The sequence below is a fragment of the Typopeltis vanoorti genome, chromosome 25, assembly GCF_054136105.1.
Source record: "Typopeltis vanoorti isolate ZY-2024b chromosome 25, IOZ_Tvanoo_1.0, whole genome shotgun sequence".
NCBI classification, from domain to species: domain Eukaryota; kingdom Metazoa; phylum Arthropoda; class Arachnida; order Uropygi; family Thelyphonidae; genus Typopeltis; species Typopeltis vanoorti.
Genome location: NC_143573.1, coordinates 14,866,583 through 14,882,771, shown reverse-complemented (window position 1 = coordinate 14,882,771; position 16,189 = coordinate 14,866,583). Strand labels below are relative to the sequence as shown.

Here is a 16,189-nt window from a genome sequence, read left to right as displayed (position 1 = left end):
AATTTTTAATTTAGTGATGTAGATGGGATTTTGAGTTCATGCGTGATCAATGTATATTTACATCGATAGGACTCAAAGTGTTAATAAAGGCTACATCTGAGGTGCTGCACACAAATCTTCTCACTAGATTCCTTATTGACGAAATGGTGGAGAGGATCCAGAAGCAAGTGACAAAGATTGTTGTAGTTTTGTGGAGCGTTTCCTATGAAGAAAGATTGAAGGTCTGTGGGCTCCAAAAACTAGCTGATAGGTATAAGAGAGGAGATATGATAGAAACATATAAGTTATTAAAGGGTTTTACAGGATAGATACTGTTGACTTTTTTCTGTACAGTGCAGGAAGAGAGAGAATAAGGGATCATCCCTGAAAATTGTGTACGAATGTGGTTAACAAGGATGTTATAGGAATAGAATTTTTGCTTGGAGGGTGATGAATGTGTGGAAAGCATTTCCACAGGTGGTTGTGAATGCTTGGTCTGTAAATTTAAGGAGAAGTATGATAAGTATTTTGCAAATAATGGTAATGAGTCGTCTGACTCCATGGAGACACCGTTATAATATTAATAAGAACATAAACCCTTTCTTGACAGAGAATTCTACGTTTAGCAACTTCCCAGAACATAACGGCATGGTAACTCTCCTAGACTCGACACAGTGTCTACCTGGTTATGGATATATCTTCTGATTCTATTATCATACCCAGCACTCTCAAACCCCTTGTCTCCTTTGTAATATGTTGTTTCAGATAATTATCCCTTAGCAACTGTATAAATTCTGCTTTCATCTTGCCATGACTCCTTTCCTCTATTCAATCTATGTCCATTGTTGAAGTCTCCATAATAACTGTTTGGCTTTTACTCATTGTGCATTAATCTGCTTATGCATGGCATCTACATCTTCCTGTGGATATCCTGGTCTATAGCAGCAACCTGCAATATATTTTGTCCTATTGACCTCTATCTTACACCAGACAGTCTCAAATGAACTACTTTCAAAGCCTTAAAATACCCTTTATTTTATAATTTTATTAGTCGTAGTTCTTAAGCTATTATTAGCAATACCCCACACCTCTTATCCCTTGTATTTTTAGGGAGGATAGAGGGAACCCTTTACATTCTTTATCCCTGTAACCAGGGCTCCGGAACTCAACTCACCCACTTGCCACTGGCAAGTGAATTTTTAGTCTTTCTAATTACTTTCAAAAGATATTATTATTCCTTGCAATTTACACTTTTTTTTTTCACTTTAAAACATCATCTCATTAATTGTCAAGTATTTGATCATGGGCAGCTGTCAATGAATTTATTAAAATAAGCAGGAGATGGCATCTTTATTTGATTAATAAAAGGAACAGTCATTAAAATCTCAATCTGCCATACTTCCCCTAACTGCTACTCTGTTTGTATTGCCATAACATAACAATTAGTAAGTGTTAAACATTTTTTCTTTCTATATGAAAGACTTCATAATATCTACTATAGGGTTCCAAAAATCCCCTTATTTAGCCACTGTATCATATCATGTTCTCTCTCCATGCATGCTCCTTATGTATCATACTTCAGGTTTTTATTTCAGTCATGGAACAGTAAAAATGAGCTGCCATGACACATTGTCTTTACAGCACCTCACTTGAAAACAGTAAATCTTAAATACTTCAAGCAAAGCGAGTATGTTTTTCATATCGTGAATTCATTTAAATTAAATTATAGTTATGATTTCCAATAAATAAATTTTATAATCAAATCAATGCATTAATTTAGTTCAATATTAACCTTCAATATTATCCAGTATGCACGACATGTTATAGACAATGCATTATTTAAAAAATAAAATAAAATGTACTTTTCTCACTATGTAATTTCATTAACAAAATGAGCCTGTAATTATAAACACAAAAGTAAAAACTGGCACAATTTAATTAAGTACTACAGTATATCTAGGTGCACAATTCTAATATATTAGAATTATCCTAAGCTTATTTTCACAATTAATAACATGAATTAACTTAGCATAATTAAATACTCGAACATTTTACCTAATAACAAGGCTTTTAACACTATTATTTAAAAAATGTAATTATTTTGCAAAGACAAGTCAAAGACCGGATCGTGTGAATGGGTACATCGTGAAAAGTGAGTGCTACTAGAGTTCCTATTATTGTCTTGTTGCTTTCGTGAATTTTACTGTTTGTCTTTCATATTAAATTATTGTTTATGGACTAGTTATATAAATTCACCCTTCAATATGAACAATAAACAAGAAACAACACTTTTAAGTTTTGTGAAATGATGCAAAACTGAAGGCAAATTGCAGGGACCACAATGTATTAAAAACACTAAATAAAAGAGTTGTTCAGTTGTGTCATCAACAATAAATAGCTCAAAGAATTCATGTGTTATTCTTTGAGCAACTTTATCTTTACAAAGATAAAGTTGCATTTTGTGATATCTGTAAAAAAAAATATATCCTGGGGCTAATAACAGGAACTCTAGATGGCTACAGAGGTTTTCAAGAACTTTTCAAAGTAGACACATCTAGGTTACATGGGGCATCCAATTCTCACAAAAAATGCTGTGACATACACTTTGCCAAAAATCACCCAGAAAACCTCTTAAATACAGGTCTAATAGAGTAGTACCAGAATGACATGAAATATACAGAATTTGTGTCAGTTATTGCTGATTTCATTAAACAAGAATCAGTTAAGCATGGTGTTATTTAAGGAAATGGACAACATAGAGTAGATAACTAAAAATATTTAATCATTACTTCCATATTTTGCTAAAGTTAAATAAGCATCTTCATAGATTAATACACTGGTATTTAACACATGCAGGCACACTTCAGTAATAAAGATGGAACAGGATAGATGCAGGATGAACTGAAGTCCTATAATTACACACACCTATTGGCTTTGGTTGGGTGTTCTTGGCTGTTGGGCTGACTGTTTGCCAATGAGTTTCTCATATGAAAGGCAATTTAATACAACCAAATTTGTTGAGGTTGGAATAGTTGGTAGCAGCTGCAAAAGATTCAAGGAAAGGCCTCTTGAATTTAAGTTTGCTTCGGTGGAGTAAGGTGGCTTTTTTCAAACTTATCCTGTGCGAGGTATCCAGAACCTGTTTATCCATAGTATGAATGATAAACGGTTGCAGCTACAGAGTATGTGGTACATTCCAAGTAAATCTAGATGTTGTAAGTAGGCTCTGGTGAATGGATAAAGGTTGTGTTACAACATTGTTTTCTCTAAAAAAACATCTTTATGCTTTCCTTAATGTAATTTCCTTCCCTATACTGTGATCTTTCCTTTCCAGAATTTTCTAACTTTAAACTCCGAATCACCCTTTTGTAATTTCCCTATAAAAGTGAAAATTAGCCACCAACTTAGAGTGAATTCCCTAGACCTTCTTTCTGGGGCCATCTCCTTTTCAGACACTGACAAATTTTGTTTTTTAAAGCTGCGCCAGTCAGGTCCTAGGACAGATGAATCCTTGTTCAGAGAGACCGTCCCAGAATTTTAATGCATATTTTATCTTACCAAAGTTCTACAGCATCTGTAGAATTTTTGCTTGCAGTCATGACTCTAATGTTCTAAATTCCCCTTTCTTATTCCCCTCGCATAGGTTCAGATTTTATGAGTGGTAAATTAGTCTCCTGCTCAGGCAACACGCAGGTTTACATAACAAAGCGTGTTTATTAGGATCTTAGGGTACTTACAATTAGATTCAAATACACACAAAATTTTAATCAATTAAACACTAAATCAAACTGGCGAATACAAATGAACATTCTAATAAATAATCAACAACTAGCCTCTAAGTTAATAAACAATATACATAACATTCACAATACAAAATTTTATATCAGGTTCTATCTACAATTCTAGCCCCTCACATTAATTTGGTCACAAACATGAGCATAAGTTTTCAGACAACCAGTCTAATGAAAACACTAACCAATTGCTAAGCATATTATTCATTCAAAGTTCCCTAAGTATTTGTCCATAATTTCCTTTCCACTAGAAACTGATTCGCCTTTCCTTCTAATACTATTGGAAAATAAGTAAGAAAGTTCTGTACGTTACCATCACTGTATCTGGTTACCATCTCCGCCTGGTCCGTCGTCTTTTGTTGGATAAGACTCTGCACTTCCATTAGTTTGCGTCCATGTAGAGGTCATGTTGTTCATCTGATAAGGCCTTTCTCTGCACTTAGCAATGCTAGCGTTCGTCTCAATCCTTTGCGGGTCGCTATGGTCAGCGTTCCTGCCTTTGGGAAATAACTTTCTGCTGTCTCATTCTGGTAGGAATCGACGGCCCGAAACAGTGGAAGCCAACATCTCACGTACTGCCCATCCAGTACTCATCAAGCATTCACGGGGAAGAGCTCACCGTCAGACATCGTAGCACTTTCTTCTCTTGGCCAGCAACCTCAGGTCCAAGTGAGAACAGGAACAAAACTCCAGAGAGCTTGAAGCTCAAGCGAATCCTCATTTATTCTATCTTTGTTGCGCCCTCTTTTCCGCTGCAGAAATCTTCACACTGCACTTTCCCTTGTGCCCTTAAGCTGTTTCGTCATAACTCTTCTCCTCGAGGAGCGCTCATTTCGGGAAACGCAAGCTCAATTCGCCTTCCACGTAAGCTTTCGCCTCAGGCAATTATGCCAAACTGGGTGGTTAGCACTTGGACTTTTGTTTACACTGGATATACATTTCATATAGAATACATTTTGATCGCTACAACTTACAAAACGGAATTTCCATTTAGACCAACAAAATTCATTTTTCCTTTGTACTTCACGTTAAAGTTATTCATTTATGCTCCCTTTTTACAATTTGTTTCCTTACTATAGTATAAGTATCTCTTAGTTGTTATTTTATTCTTGTTAAATCTTGAATGAAATAATTTTAATGAAAATTCCTCATTCAAGTTGGGATAGTTGGTAATAGCTGCAAAAGATTTAAGGAAAGGCCTCTTGAATTTAAGTTTGCTTCAGTGGAGTAAGGTGGCTTTTTTCAAACTGATCCTGTGCGAGGTATCCAGAACATGGTCTGCTAATCCTACCTGTTTGTCCATAGTATGAACGATAAATGGTTGCAGCTACAGGGTACGTGATACACTCTAAGTAAATCTAGATGTTGTAAGTGGGCTATGGTGAATGGATAAGGGTTCATAGCTTCTTGTTAAGTTTATAAATGGCCAAAAGATTACAATTTTTTAAATCTTGCTACCTATCTAAGACTACATATGGAGGGAATGGTGATGAATTTACTGTAATCTATGTTTAGAAGGGATGTATGGTGTTAAAATTCTTATTTGGCGGGAGGTGTATCAATTGGCCAAAAAGGTGTTTTTATGTGGGTGAGTTCAATGTTATCTGAGGAAATTAATTTTGTGCAGTGGACTAAGGGTTTTATTGTTCCAAATTGTATGTGACTGTTGATGGATGTATTTACCTGTGTGTGTGTGTGTGTGTGTGTGTGTGTGTGTGTGTGTGTGTGTGTGTGTGTGTGTGTGTAGGTTTTCTGTACACTATTAAGGTCAGAGATCCATTTGGTTGTCTAGTATCTAGGGCAGGGATTTTCAACCTTTCAGACAGTGCAGGCCTCATGAAAAATTTCAATGAAGCCCGCTGGCCACTAAGCTATACTGCGGTATTTAGAATTGTAAGATGGTTTCCAGATTCACAAGGAACGCTGTGCATTTGACACTTTACATAAAATCCTATAAAAATAAACAAACTCAGCTTTAAGAGCATAGGTATGAGTCGGGTTCATGATAAGTAAATCAATACTTAAAAAAAGTTATTTTAATGAAGAAAACATTCCTTTTTTACAATGTTAATGGGAAACTTGGCAATGCTTTTCCTTGACCAGCTTGTCAATGTTGGCATCAATGTTGGAAGTCGATATGCACCGAGTATTGGTCTGTAACGTGAGTTCTTGTCTTGGACTTCACATGAATCACTCTGGAGAAGAACTGCTCACATACAAGTATGTGCTTCCTAACAAAGTGCACATCTTCAAAGTGTGCTGGTGAAGATTAGGGAATGCATCCTCAGAAATGTAGTCTTTGTAAAATGCAAGCATGATTTATTTTCAATGGCATTGAAAATAAATCTAAACAAGACTGTTGGATATGAAAATCATTAAATCTCTCTTCGAACTCACTTTGCAACACGGCTAATTTTGTAGCATATTCATCATTTGACAAACAGTTGGACTCAGCAAGAAGCTGAAAATGAGTTAAGTCTTTTTTTGTGAGTTGCGCCTCCCAAAGTTTGAGCTTGGCCACAAAAGCAACGAGATGTTGGTCACAAAGGCAAAGTCTGTCATCCACTTCGGATTGTTGAATTTTGCAATCGGCTTCCCCTTGGTTTGCATGTACTGCTGTATTTCGCTCCTTAAGTCAAAGACTCTTTTAAGAACTTTCCCTTTGCTCAACCAACGCACATCACTATAATAAACCACATCGTCGTGATCCGCTTCGCACTCTTGGGTCAAAAACTCTTGGAATTGACTATGATTCAATCCTCTTGCCCTAATAATGTTGACGACAATCACAATAATGTTCATGACATTCTCAAATCCAATAGTTTTCGTGCACAAATTCTCCTGGTGGATTAAACAGTGGTAATGGACAAAATCTTTCTCTTCTAGTTCTGGTTCTTTTTGTAGCAGTGCAACAAACCCTTCATTCTTTCCCACCATAGCAGAGGCACCATCAGTTACCACACCCTCCAGGTTGGTTAAGCTGAGGTCGAAACGCTGGAGCGTTTTCTTGGCAGCTTCAAGATATCAGTGCCTTTCATCATTCCCTTCATAAGTACAAGTACTAACAGTTCGTTCTGTCACAGTGAATTGTTGATCAATGCCACGGACAAAGATAGCCAGTTGTGCTGTATCCTTCACATCTGTGCTCTCATCTAAAGCAAGTGAATATGACGTAAATTCGGATGACCGTTTTTTTAAAGTTCCTTCAATGTCATTGGCAAGTTCTTCGACATGTCGTGCTACAGTTATCCCAGACAAACTCAGTTTTTTAAACACTTCCTTATTATTTGGCACTCTTTCACAAACTCCCATCCAAGAAGGCTTTTGATTTCATAACTTACTTTGATGCACGTATCGCTCTCTTCCCTCTGCTTTTTAAACATACCCTGCTGGCATTTTAAATCAATTTGGAGACGGTTCACTTTGTCCACAAGAAGCCACCCTTGAAGGCGATCGAAATTGGACGCATGCTTTGTCTCATAGTGTCGTTTTATATTGTATTCTTTTGATACTGACACTGACTCATGACAAATTAAACATACTGGCTTATCGTCGATCTGCACATAAAAGTACAAATTTGTCCACTTTTCATTAAAAACCTGACAAGAATCACTTGATTTATGCTTTTTGCTCATAGATGCCATAGTGATGGAAGATGAACCCAAAATATGATTCAAAATGACCGTGCAACAGTTATTATCCACTGAATATGTCTCACGTTAATGAAAAAAGTCTGGCAATATAAAAACCCCAATATAGTGTTTCAATTAGGAATAACTTTGTTATCCCTACATCATTTGAGGAAGGCTAATCTGTTGAGTTGATAGCGGTAAGAACTACAGCAGATTCGAGGAAAATCCTCTCGAATTTAAATTTGCTTCAGTGGAGTGAGGTGGCTTTTTTCCAGCAGATCCTGTGCTGGGTATCCAGGACATGGCCTATTAATCCTGGTGATGCAATACACTGATGTTGGTTGTCCTAACTGTTTGTCCATATATGAATGGTTGCAACTACAGGGTACCTGGTATACTCCAGAGGTTGTAACTGGTCTTTGGGAGAGCAGATAAGGGTTGCTAGCTTTTTTGTGTAGTTTATAAGTGGTCACAAGATTGTGCTTTTTTTTTTAAGACCTGGATCTAGATTTTAAGATTACAGCAAATCCATCACCATCTCCTATATTCATGGCATTGCAGATAAGATGGCCAAGATCTTAAAAAAGCATAAAAAGCTAGCAAACCTTATCTGCATCCCAAAAACCAGTTACAACCTCTGGATTTATCCAGAGTGTACCAGGTAGCCTGCAGCTGCAACCGTTCATACCATGTCCTGGATACCCAGCACAGGATCTGCTGGAAAAAAATACACCTTACTGCACCAAAGTAGATTTAAATTTGAGAGACTTTTCCTCGAATCTGCTGAAGCTCTTACTGACTATCCCAACCTTAACAAATATGGTTGTATCAAACTACCTCTCATATGGGAAATCCTCATCAGCAGACAGAAAGCCAAGTCAAGAACACCCAACTGAAGCCAATAGGTTGCATAATTATAGGACTTTAGTTCATTCTGTATCTTTCCTGTTCCATCTTTGTTACTGAAGTGCCTGCAAGTACGTGTTTAATACCAGAGTATTAATCACTGAAGATGCGGATTTAACTTCAGCAAAATATAGCAAGTAATACTTAAATATTTTTTAGTTATCATCTGGTCTACTTTATTAATTTCCTTAAAGAACATAATGCTGAAGAATCAACATAAGCCTAAATACCAGGAAGAATTAGTTAAGAAAATCAAAGACTCGAGTAGAGTGAGTCTTTATTTAGATGCTTCTACAGATATTTCAAATGAGGAGGAACTTGTTCTTTACATGAGATAAACAGATAAAAAAATCAGAAAATGAAAAAGGCATTTGTTTCCATAATTCCTTTTTAAAACTAAACAGCTACCATGAACTTTGATATATTAGAGAGTGAAATGAATAAGTTATTCTTGCCATGGAAGGCTGGTAATTGGGAATTAGTAGGCACTGGAACAGATGGAGCAGGAAATCTGCTAGAAAAAAAAAAAATGGACTAGTTGCAAAACTAAAGAGACATGCTATATCTTATGTCAATACACTATATTGCACATAATTTGAATCTGGCTGTTTTAAATTCTATTAGATATTCCCTTGTTTCTGACACTGAAAGAAAAGTAAAAGAGTATATACCTTTTATTAGAATTCACCAGAAAGACAAAGAACTAGGAAAAGCAGTAGCCATGTTACAAACAAAAAATCTGAAATTCAAGTACCCACCTTCAAGCAAAATGGGTGTCTAATAGAGTGAGATCACTGACTGCACTTGTTAACAACTATTCTGCACTGGTAATGCATTTGAAAGAAATAGGCAATGGAAAAGGGGATGATGCTGCAATATCAAAGGCTTTTTAAAGAAAATAAAGCTATACTGCTTTGCAAGAAGAATCCACTTTCTCGTAAATTTCAATTCATATTTTATTTTGATGATAATGAGAAATAATAACAAATTTGGTGAAAGAGTGGTACAGAGCTTTAGAGGAGCAATTAAACATGCAAGACCTTTTTGAAAGAACAATGAATAATAAGGAAATGTTTTCATTTCTCTCAAAACTGACTGAAATTATCCATTATAGCATCATTAATTGCATATTCATACATCACTGTGTGAATGAGGTTTTAGTCAAATGAATCTAATAAAAGGGAAGTAGAGATCAATGAATCCTCCACCATGCATGTCTTACTAATAATATACATATGAATTATGCTTCACTGCAAGATTTTGTTCCAAACAAGTAACTTGTTAAGTGGCACTTTGCAACCAAGAAAAGACAAACTAGAGGCAATATATGAAGACATTATGTAAATGAGGTATGTTGTGGCATACATCTTAAACCCACATTAAAAGTAAGGGAAGCAATTAAACACATTATGCATAATTATACATTTCATGTATAATTATGTGTAATGTGTAGCAAGAAATAAATAATGTGTTACTTTGTTTTGTCATTGATCATAACATTTAGTTTTTGTTTTTGTTTTTAATATAACTATAGAAATATTTATATAAAGTAGACAGATACCTTGGGTGAGTAAAATTTTTTTGTTGCTAGATTTCAATTGTATTTCTGGAGACCCTGCTCTCCCTGATAGCCATAAATTTTGGCCAAGTCAAGCTGACCAATACTAAAAACTCCTCACCCTTATTTCTGATAGTTCTTGAAATGCATCATCCCCATGGACCAGCAATTACCACTGTGTAATGTCATTATCAACCCATTGAAATCTGAGACCTCTGAAATCACATTTAGCAATGCATAATTATTTTATACTCACACTCATTTATCCCAGGAGTGGCAAGACATATGATTGATTGCATCTCCCCCAAAAAAATTTCTAGTTTCCCTGGCTTAGCACTTCCAAACTCTCACTAAACAACACTTTCTCCAAATATCTAACTCCAAAACCATTCGAATGTAGGCTATTGGGCATATATAAGGCCTTTCATCCATCAAATTCACACCATACATCTGTAAACTGCACACCATTCCTCCTGCACAATCTTCTCATTGACTCGTTACCAATAATGACCCTTCTCAACTTTGTCCTATCACACTGAGGCAGTAGATTCATAATCTTTACTTTCTTACTCTTCATTTTCACTTCTTTGAACAACTCTTTCATATCCTCTCTCATTGTATAGTTCTGCCCTTTCAAATCATTGTTTTTGCCAAAACAATCAACTCTTTCACTACTTTCTTCTATAAACTAATACAGTTGACCCTTGCACAACATGGTTTTCAATTCATGAGTCCACTTATATGTGGATTTTTTTTCAATAAATATGTTGGAAAATTTTTTGGACATTTGTGACAATTTGAATAAAAAAACTTAGAAGAGCATTACCTAGAAATATCAAAAAAATTAAGAAAAAGTATGTCATGAATGCATAAATTATATGTACATGGTAGTCTATTTTATCATTTACTATCATAAAATATACACAAATCTATTATAAAAAAGTTAAAATTTATCAACTTATGCATGCACTGACACTTACAGACTGTGTCATGGCACCAATCGCAGGGGAGAGAAATGTAAATAAACAAAGATGCAGTATTAAATCATAACTGCATAAAATTAATTAGTTACATTTAATAAATAAAATTTTTATAATGATTCATTCATTCATGTATAGTCTAGGCTACCATGAAGCAATCATATCGATTACACTAGGCTACCACAATAAAGGCATAAAATCATATTGCTGCTGCTTTGTTATCAATACATGAATCGTTATACCTATAAATAGATATGAATTTCTTTTTCACATTATCTTTTCATTTTTGATGTCTAGTGTTAGTAATACATATGACATCTAGTCTTTTGTATCATATAAGAAAATACTGATGTAAGTACTGACAGATAGGCGATTCATATTGCAAACAGATGAGTAAACTTATGATATCGATAAATACACTACAATACTGCATATATATATTTTTTCTCTTCCTTATGATTTTCTTAATAAAATTTTCTTTACTCTGGCTTACTTTATTTTAAGAATACCATATATAATACATAACATACAAAATATGTGTTAATTGACTTTACATTATCGATAAGGTTTCTGATCAACAGTAGGCTATTAGTAGTTAAGATTTTGGGAAATCAAAAGTTATATGTGAATTTTTTGACTGTACAGGGGTCGGCACCCTAAACCCCACAGTGTTCAAGGGTCAACTGTAGTTCTACTTTCATCTTTGCACATGAGAAACACCTTAAATTATAAAACTTTATACAATGAAGTCCTCCTGTTATAAAAGGAGCCTCTATACAGCCTGCTTTAATTTTAGAGATGATATCATTATTATTATTATTATTCAGGCCTCAATGGAGTTAAAAGACTCACTGTGGGAGGTCCTTCCTAAGAAAACCAAAGTCTATCAAGACTCATCAAGGGGGTCCCCCCCAAGAAACACAAAGTCTATCATACCACTCCTTGAACTCATTGACCATTTTCTCTCTCTCACCACTCCATCAGGCAATGAATTCCATGGTTCAACTACCCTCCATGCAAAGAAACCACTCCTCACCCTCTTGCTCACAGTTTCCTTTCGTAACATCCAGGGAAGGCCTCTTGTCATCACTCCTTCCCACTGTTCAACCAAGCAAAAGAACTCCCCAGTGTCAACCCTGTAACCACCTCTCAACAGTTTAAAAGTCTCAATCATATCACCTCTCCTTCTTCTATCCACCAAACTCTGCAGTCCACATTCCCTCAGCCGATCCTCATAACTATCATTGTACAGTCCTGAAACCATCTTTGTTATCCGACTTTGTACCCTTTCCACAGTTAATTTATCCCCTTCAAATCCTGGGGACCAAATCTGAGAACAATAGTCCAAGTGTGGTCTGATCAGGGTCTTATACAACGGAATGATAACTGTTTTATCTCTGTAGGTCAGTGTCTCCTTCTCATTATTGCAGCAATCCTCTGTGCTACCTTCACCACCTTTGCAATATGTCCCCTAAATTTCAGGTTTCTATCAATCATCAATCCCAGATCTCTTGACTCCCCTACTTCCTCCAGTATAAGACCCTGAGATGATATCATGACAGGAATAAACAAAACGTAGCCAAAATAATTATATGAAGTTAAAATGTAACAAATTTAATAATGTAGCAAAATCAACTTTATTAATTTTTTCCATAAAGGAAAGATCTTCCAAACCGTCAAATTCCCATGTTGAGGAAAATAAGGGAGCTGTTTATATAGGTGGATATTAAGCTAAATACATGTTAGCAAAAAAACTTCTCAGAGGGGATAATGCTACAAAGAGAAAGGTCTGATTATGCACATGGACCTACATACTGTCAAGACATCAAATATTATTAAGAGAGGCCTCCAGGGAGTCAGGGACTCATCGAGGAAGGCTACTTTAGCAAAAGTTTCCGGGTGCTTTCTTAGAACACTCCACAGATGTGTTGAAGATGTGAAAAATACGTACAGTTTCTGATGGACATCAAAAAATGCAGAAGAGTATGGACAGGATTCGGCAGCGCAAGTACCAATTTGAGACAGAGAATATCCAGCACACGGTATGAATTCTGCCATTGGATTTATTTCAAGAATTCTTGCTTGCAGTCCTGTGTACTTGCCTGACATATTACTAGCATTATCATATTTGCTACATCAATTCCACGCTTGTTTAGTGAAGTCAATACTGCCTCTTGTAACTCTTCAGATTTGTGACTTATGTTAGGAATGAAACGTAAGAAACGCTCCACAGAAGTTCCATGTTTTTTCACATATCGTACAATGAAGGACAGCTGATCAACATGAGACAAGTCTAGTGTTGAGTCAACACTTATGGAATAGTACTACGCTATTTTAAGTTCTTCCACAATAAATGTGATTACTTTCTTGCCCGTTATTTTTAATAAATTCCTCATGCGAGGCAAAGGAAAGATAGGAAACGAAACTTTTTCCTTTTTTTTTTTTTTTTTTACCGATTTTAGCAATGTGCTCAGCAAGAAAGGGATCAAATTCACTAATCCCTAGTGCCTTTGTGTCAAGTTACCAACAACAATACAGTAGCTTTCCGTGCATGTGTCTCGGTCTGTATAGTTATGCAGAATCTGATTACATGCCAATATGCTTGCAGACTAAACTTACAATGAGAAAAAGAAAAATATTTCTCTACTTATGAGTAGATGCGGCATATAAGGAACATGTTATAACTAAAAAATGAGAACCTGGAAATTTCCGCCACACCTCAAAATTTACCACTCTAGGCCCTGGCCTATACCTAAATACGGCACTGTGTGTGTGTGTGTGTGTGTGTGTATATATATTGCATTATTATTATTATTATTATTATTATTCAAGCCTCCAAGGAGTCAAAAGACTCATCGAGGGAGGTCCTTCCTAAGACATAAAGTCTGTCAAGACTCATCAAGGGGAGGTCCCCCCCTGAGAAACACAAAGTCTATCATACCACTCTTTAAACTCACTGACCGTTCTCGTTCCCACCACTCCATCAGGCAATGCATTCCACGGCTCAACCACCCTCCACACAAAGAAACCACTCCTTACCCTCTTGCTCACAGTTTCCTTTCGTAACTTCCAGGGATGGCCTCTTGTCATCACTCCTTCCCGCTGTTCAACCAAGCGAAAGAACTCCCCAGTGTCAACCCTGTAACCACCTCTCAACAGTTTAAAAGTCTCAATCATATCACCTCTCTTCCTTCTATCCACCAAACTCTGCAGTCCACATTCTCTCAGCTGATCCTCATAACTATCCTTGTACAGTCCTGAAACCATCTTTGTCATCCGTCTTTGTATCCTTTCCACAGTTAATTTATCCCCTTCAAATCCTGGGGACCAAATCTGAGAACAATAGTCCAAGTGTGGTCTGATCAGAGACTTATACAACGGAATGATAACCCTCTTATCTCTGCAGGTCAGTGTCCTTCTCATAATAGCAGCAATCCTCTGTGTTACCTTCACCACCTTTGCAATATGTCCCCTAAACTTCAGGTTTCTATCAATCATCAACCCCAGATCTCTTGTCTCCCCTACTTCATCCAGTATAACTCCTCCCATAGAGTATGCAGCATCCCATCGATGTTTCCCAAACCTCAAGACCTTACATTTTGCTGCATCAAACTGACACCCTCATTCATTTGCCCATCTATCTAGCTTATTTAACTCCTCTTGCAGGGCTACCACATCTGCACTATTACTAATAATCCTTCCCAGCTTCGCATCATCTGCAAACAACTGAATATCCCCCTGCAATCCACTGGCTATGTCATTGATATAAAGGTTAAACAATATAGGTCCTAGTACTGAGCCCTGTGGGACCCCACTTGTAACCCTCTGCCTCCTGGAAACTGCTCTGCTCCACCATACACAACTCTCTGATACCTATCAGACAGCCAATCCTGAATCCAGTTGACCAATCTGACATCCAGACCCATGTGCTGCAACTTAAATATCAGCTTATCATGTGGCACCCTGTCAAATGCCTTCGCCAAGTCTAAGAAAATTGCAGTATATGCCTTTCCCTCATCTAATGTTCTTGAAACTTTATTATAAAAGGCTAGCATATTGCTAAAACAACAGCGTCCTTTCACAAATCCATGTCGATTCTCACAGATAACATTACCCTCATCTGCCCAATGCTGTATACGGTCCCTCACTACTTTCTCCAAGATCTTAACAACTACTGATGACACACAGACTGGCCTATAATTAGACACTTCCAGTCTGTTACCACCCTTATGCAATGGCACTATCTTACCTTCCTTCCATTCCCTGGGCACCTTTGCCAAAGCCAGACTTTCATTGAAAAGCCACGTTAAAGGCACTGTCAATTCCCTAGCACATTCTCTCAAAACTCGTGGTGAAATACCATCCAGTCCCACAGCTTTACTGACATCCAGAGTACTCAGTATCTGAAACACACTCTCCTCCTGTACCTCCAGACCTCGAACCAGTCCTATCCCTCTAGCATTAAAACTGACTCCTCTAGGATGAAATACTCCAATAAAGTGTTCATTGAACAATTCCACTATGTCCTCTGCATCAGTCACTCTATTCCCATTTTTATCCCACAATATCATTCTTCCACAGTCATTTCTCCTCCTACTGGCCACATAGCTAAAAAATTCCCTATGATTTTCTTTGGATCTTAGGGCCAATCTCTCATATTCCAGTTTCGCTTTCCTTACCACACTAGTCACTCTTCTGGCCTGTGTCTTATATTCCTCATGCATCTCTTCACCTGTCTCCTTATATCTCTTCCATAGCCTCTTTTTCGCATGCAATTCCTGTTTAATATTGTTTGTCATCCACTTTACTCCAAATTGTGTCCTCTTCTTCACTCGTGGTATACAACTTACCATTGCTGATAACAAATATTCTTTCACAATTTCCCACGCACTAGTGATATCCCGGCCTTCCAATTCCTGCCTCCATGAAACTTCCCGAAGTTGACGTCTAAGACTATTATAATCATCTGCCTTATTATTATTATTTTTTTTTTTTGATAGTCTAGAAACCCTGCTCTAGAGACCAAACATGGAACTTTTTCAAGCCACTTTAGGCTTCCAATAAGCGGAGCAGTGGCCTCACACCGGACAATGAAATTCATCTCCCACCTTAAGACAACCATAAACACTCATGCCCACAGCAGGATTTCGTCTCACAGGTTCCAAGGTGATAAAGAAAGTGTAAAAAGGATGCAAAGAAGAGTTACAAAGATTATATCCGTATTATCGGATTTAGATTATGAGGCCAGATTGCGAGTATGTGGATCACAGACTCTGGTTAATAGGAGAAAGAAGGGTGATACGATAAAGGTCTATAAACTTCTGAATGGTGCTATTGGATATT

General features: G+C 36.8%; 1 protein-coding gene across 1 annotated transcript in view; it reads right to left on the bottom strand.

Moving 5' to 3' along the window:
* JMJD6 (Bifunctional arginine demethylase and lysyl-hydroxylase PSR) overlaps positions 1-16,189 on the bottom strand; it is a 216,982-nt gene that overhangs the window by 63,795 nt on the left and 136,998 nt on the right. The window lies entirely within an intron of this gene.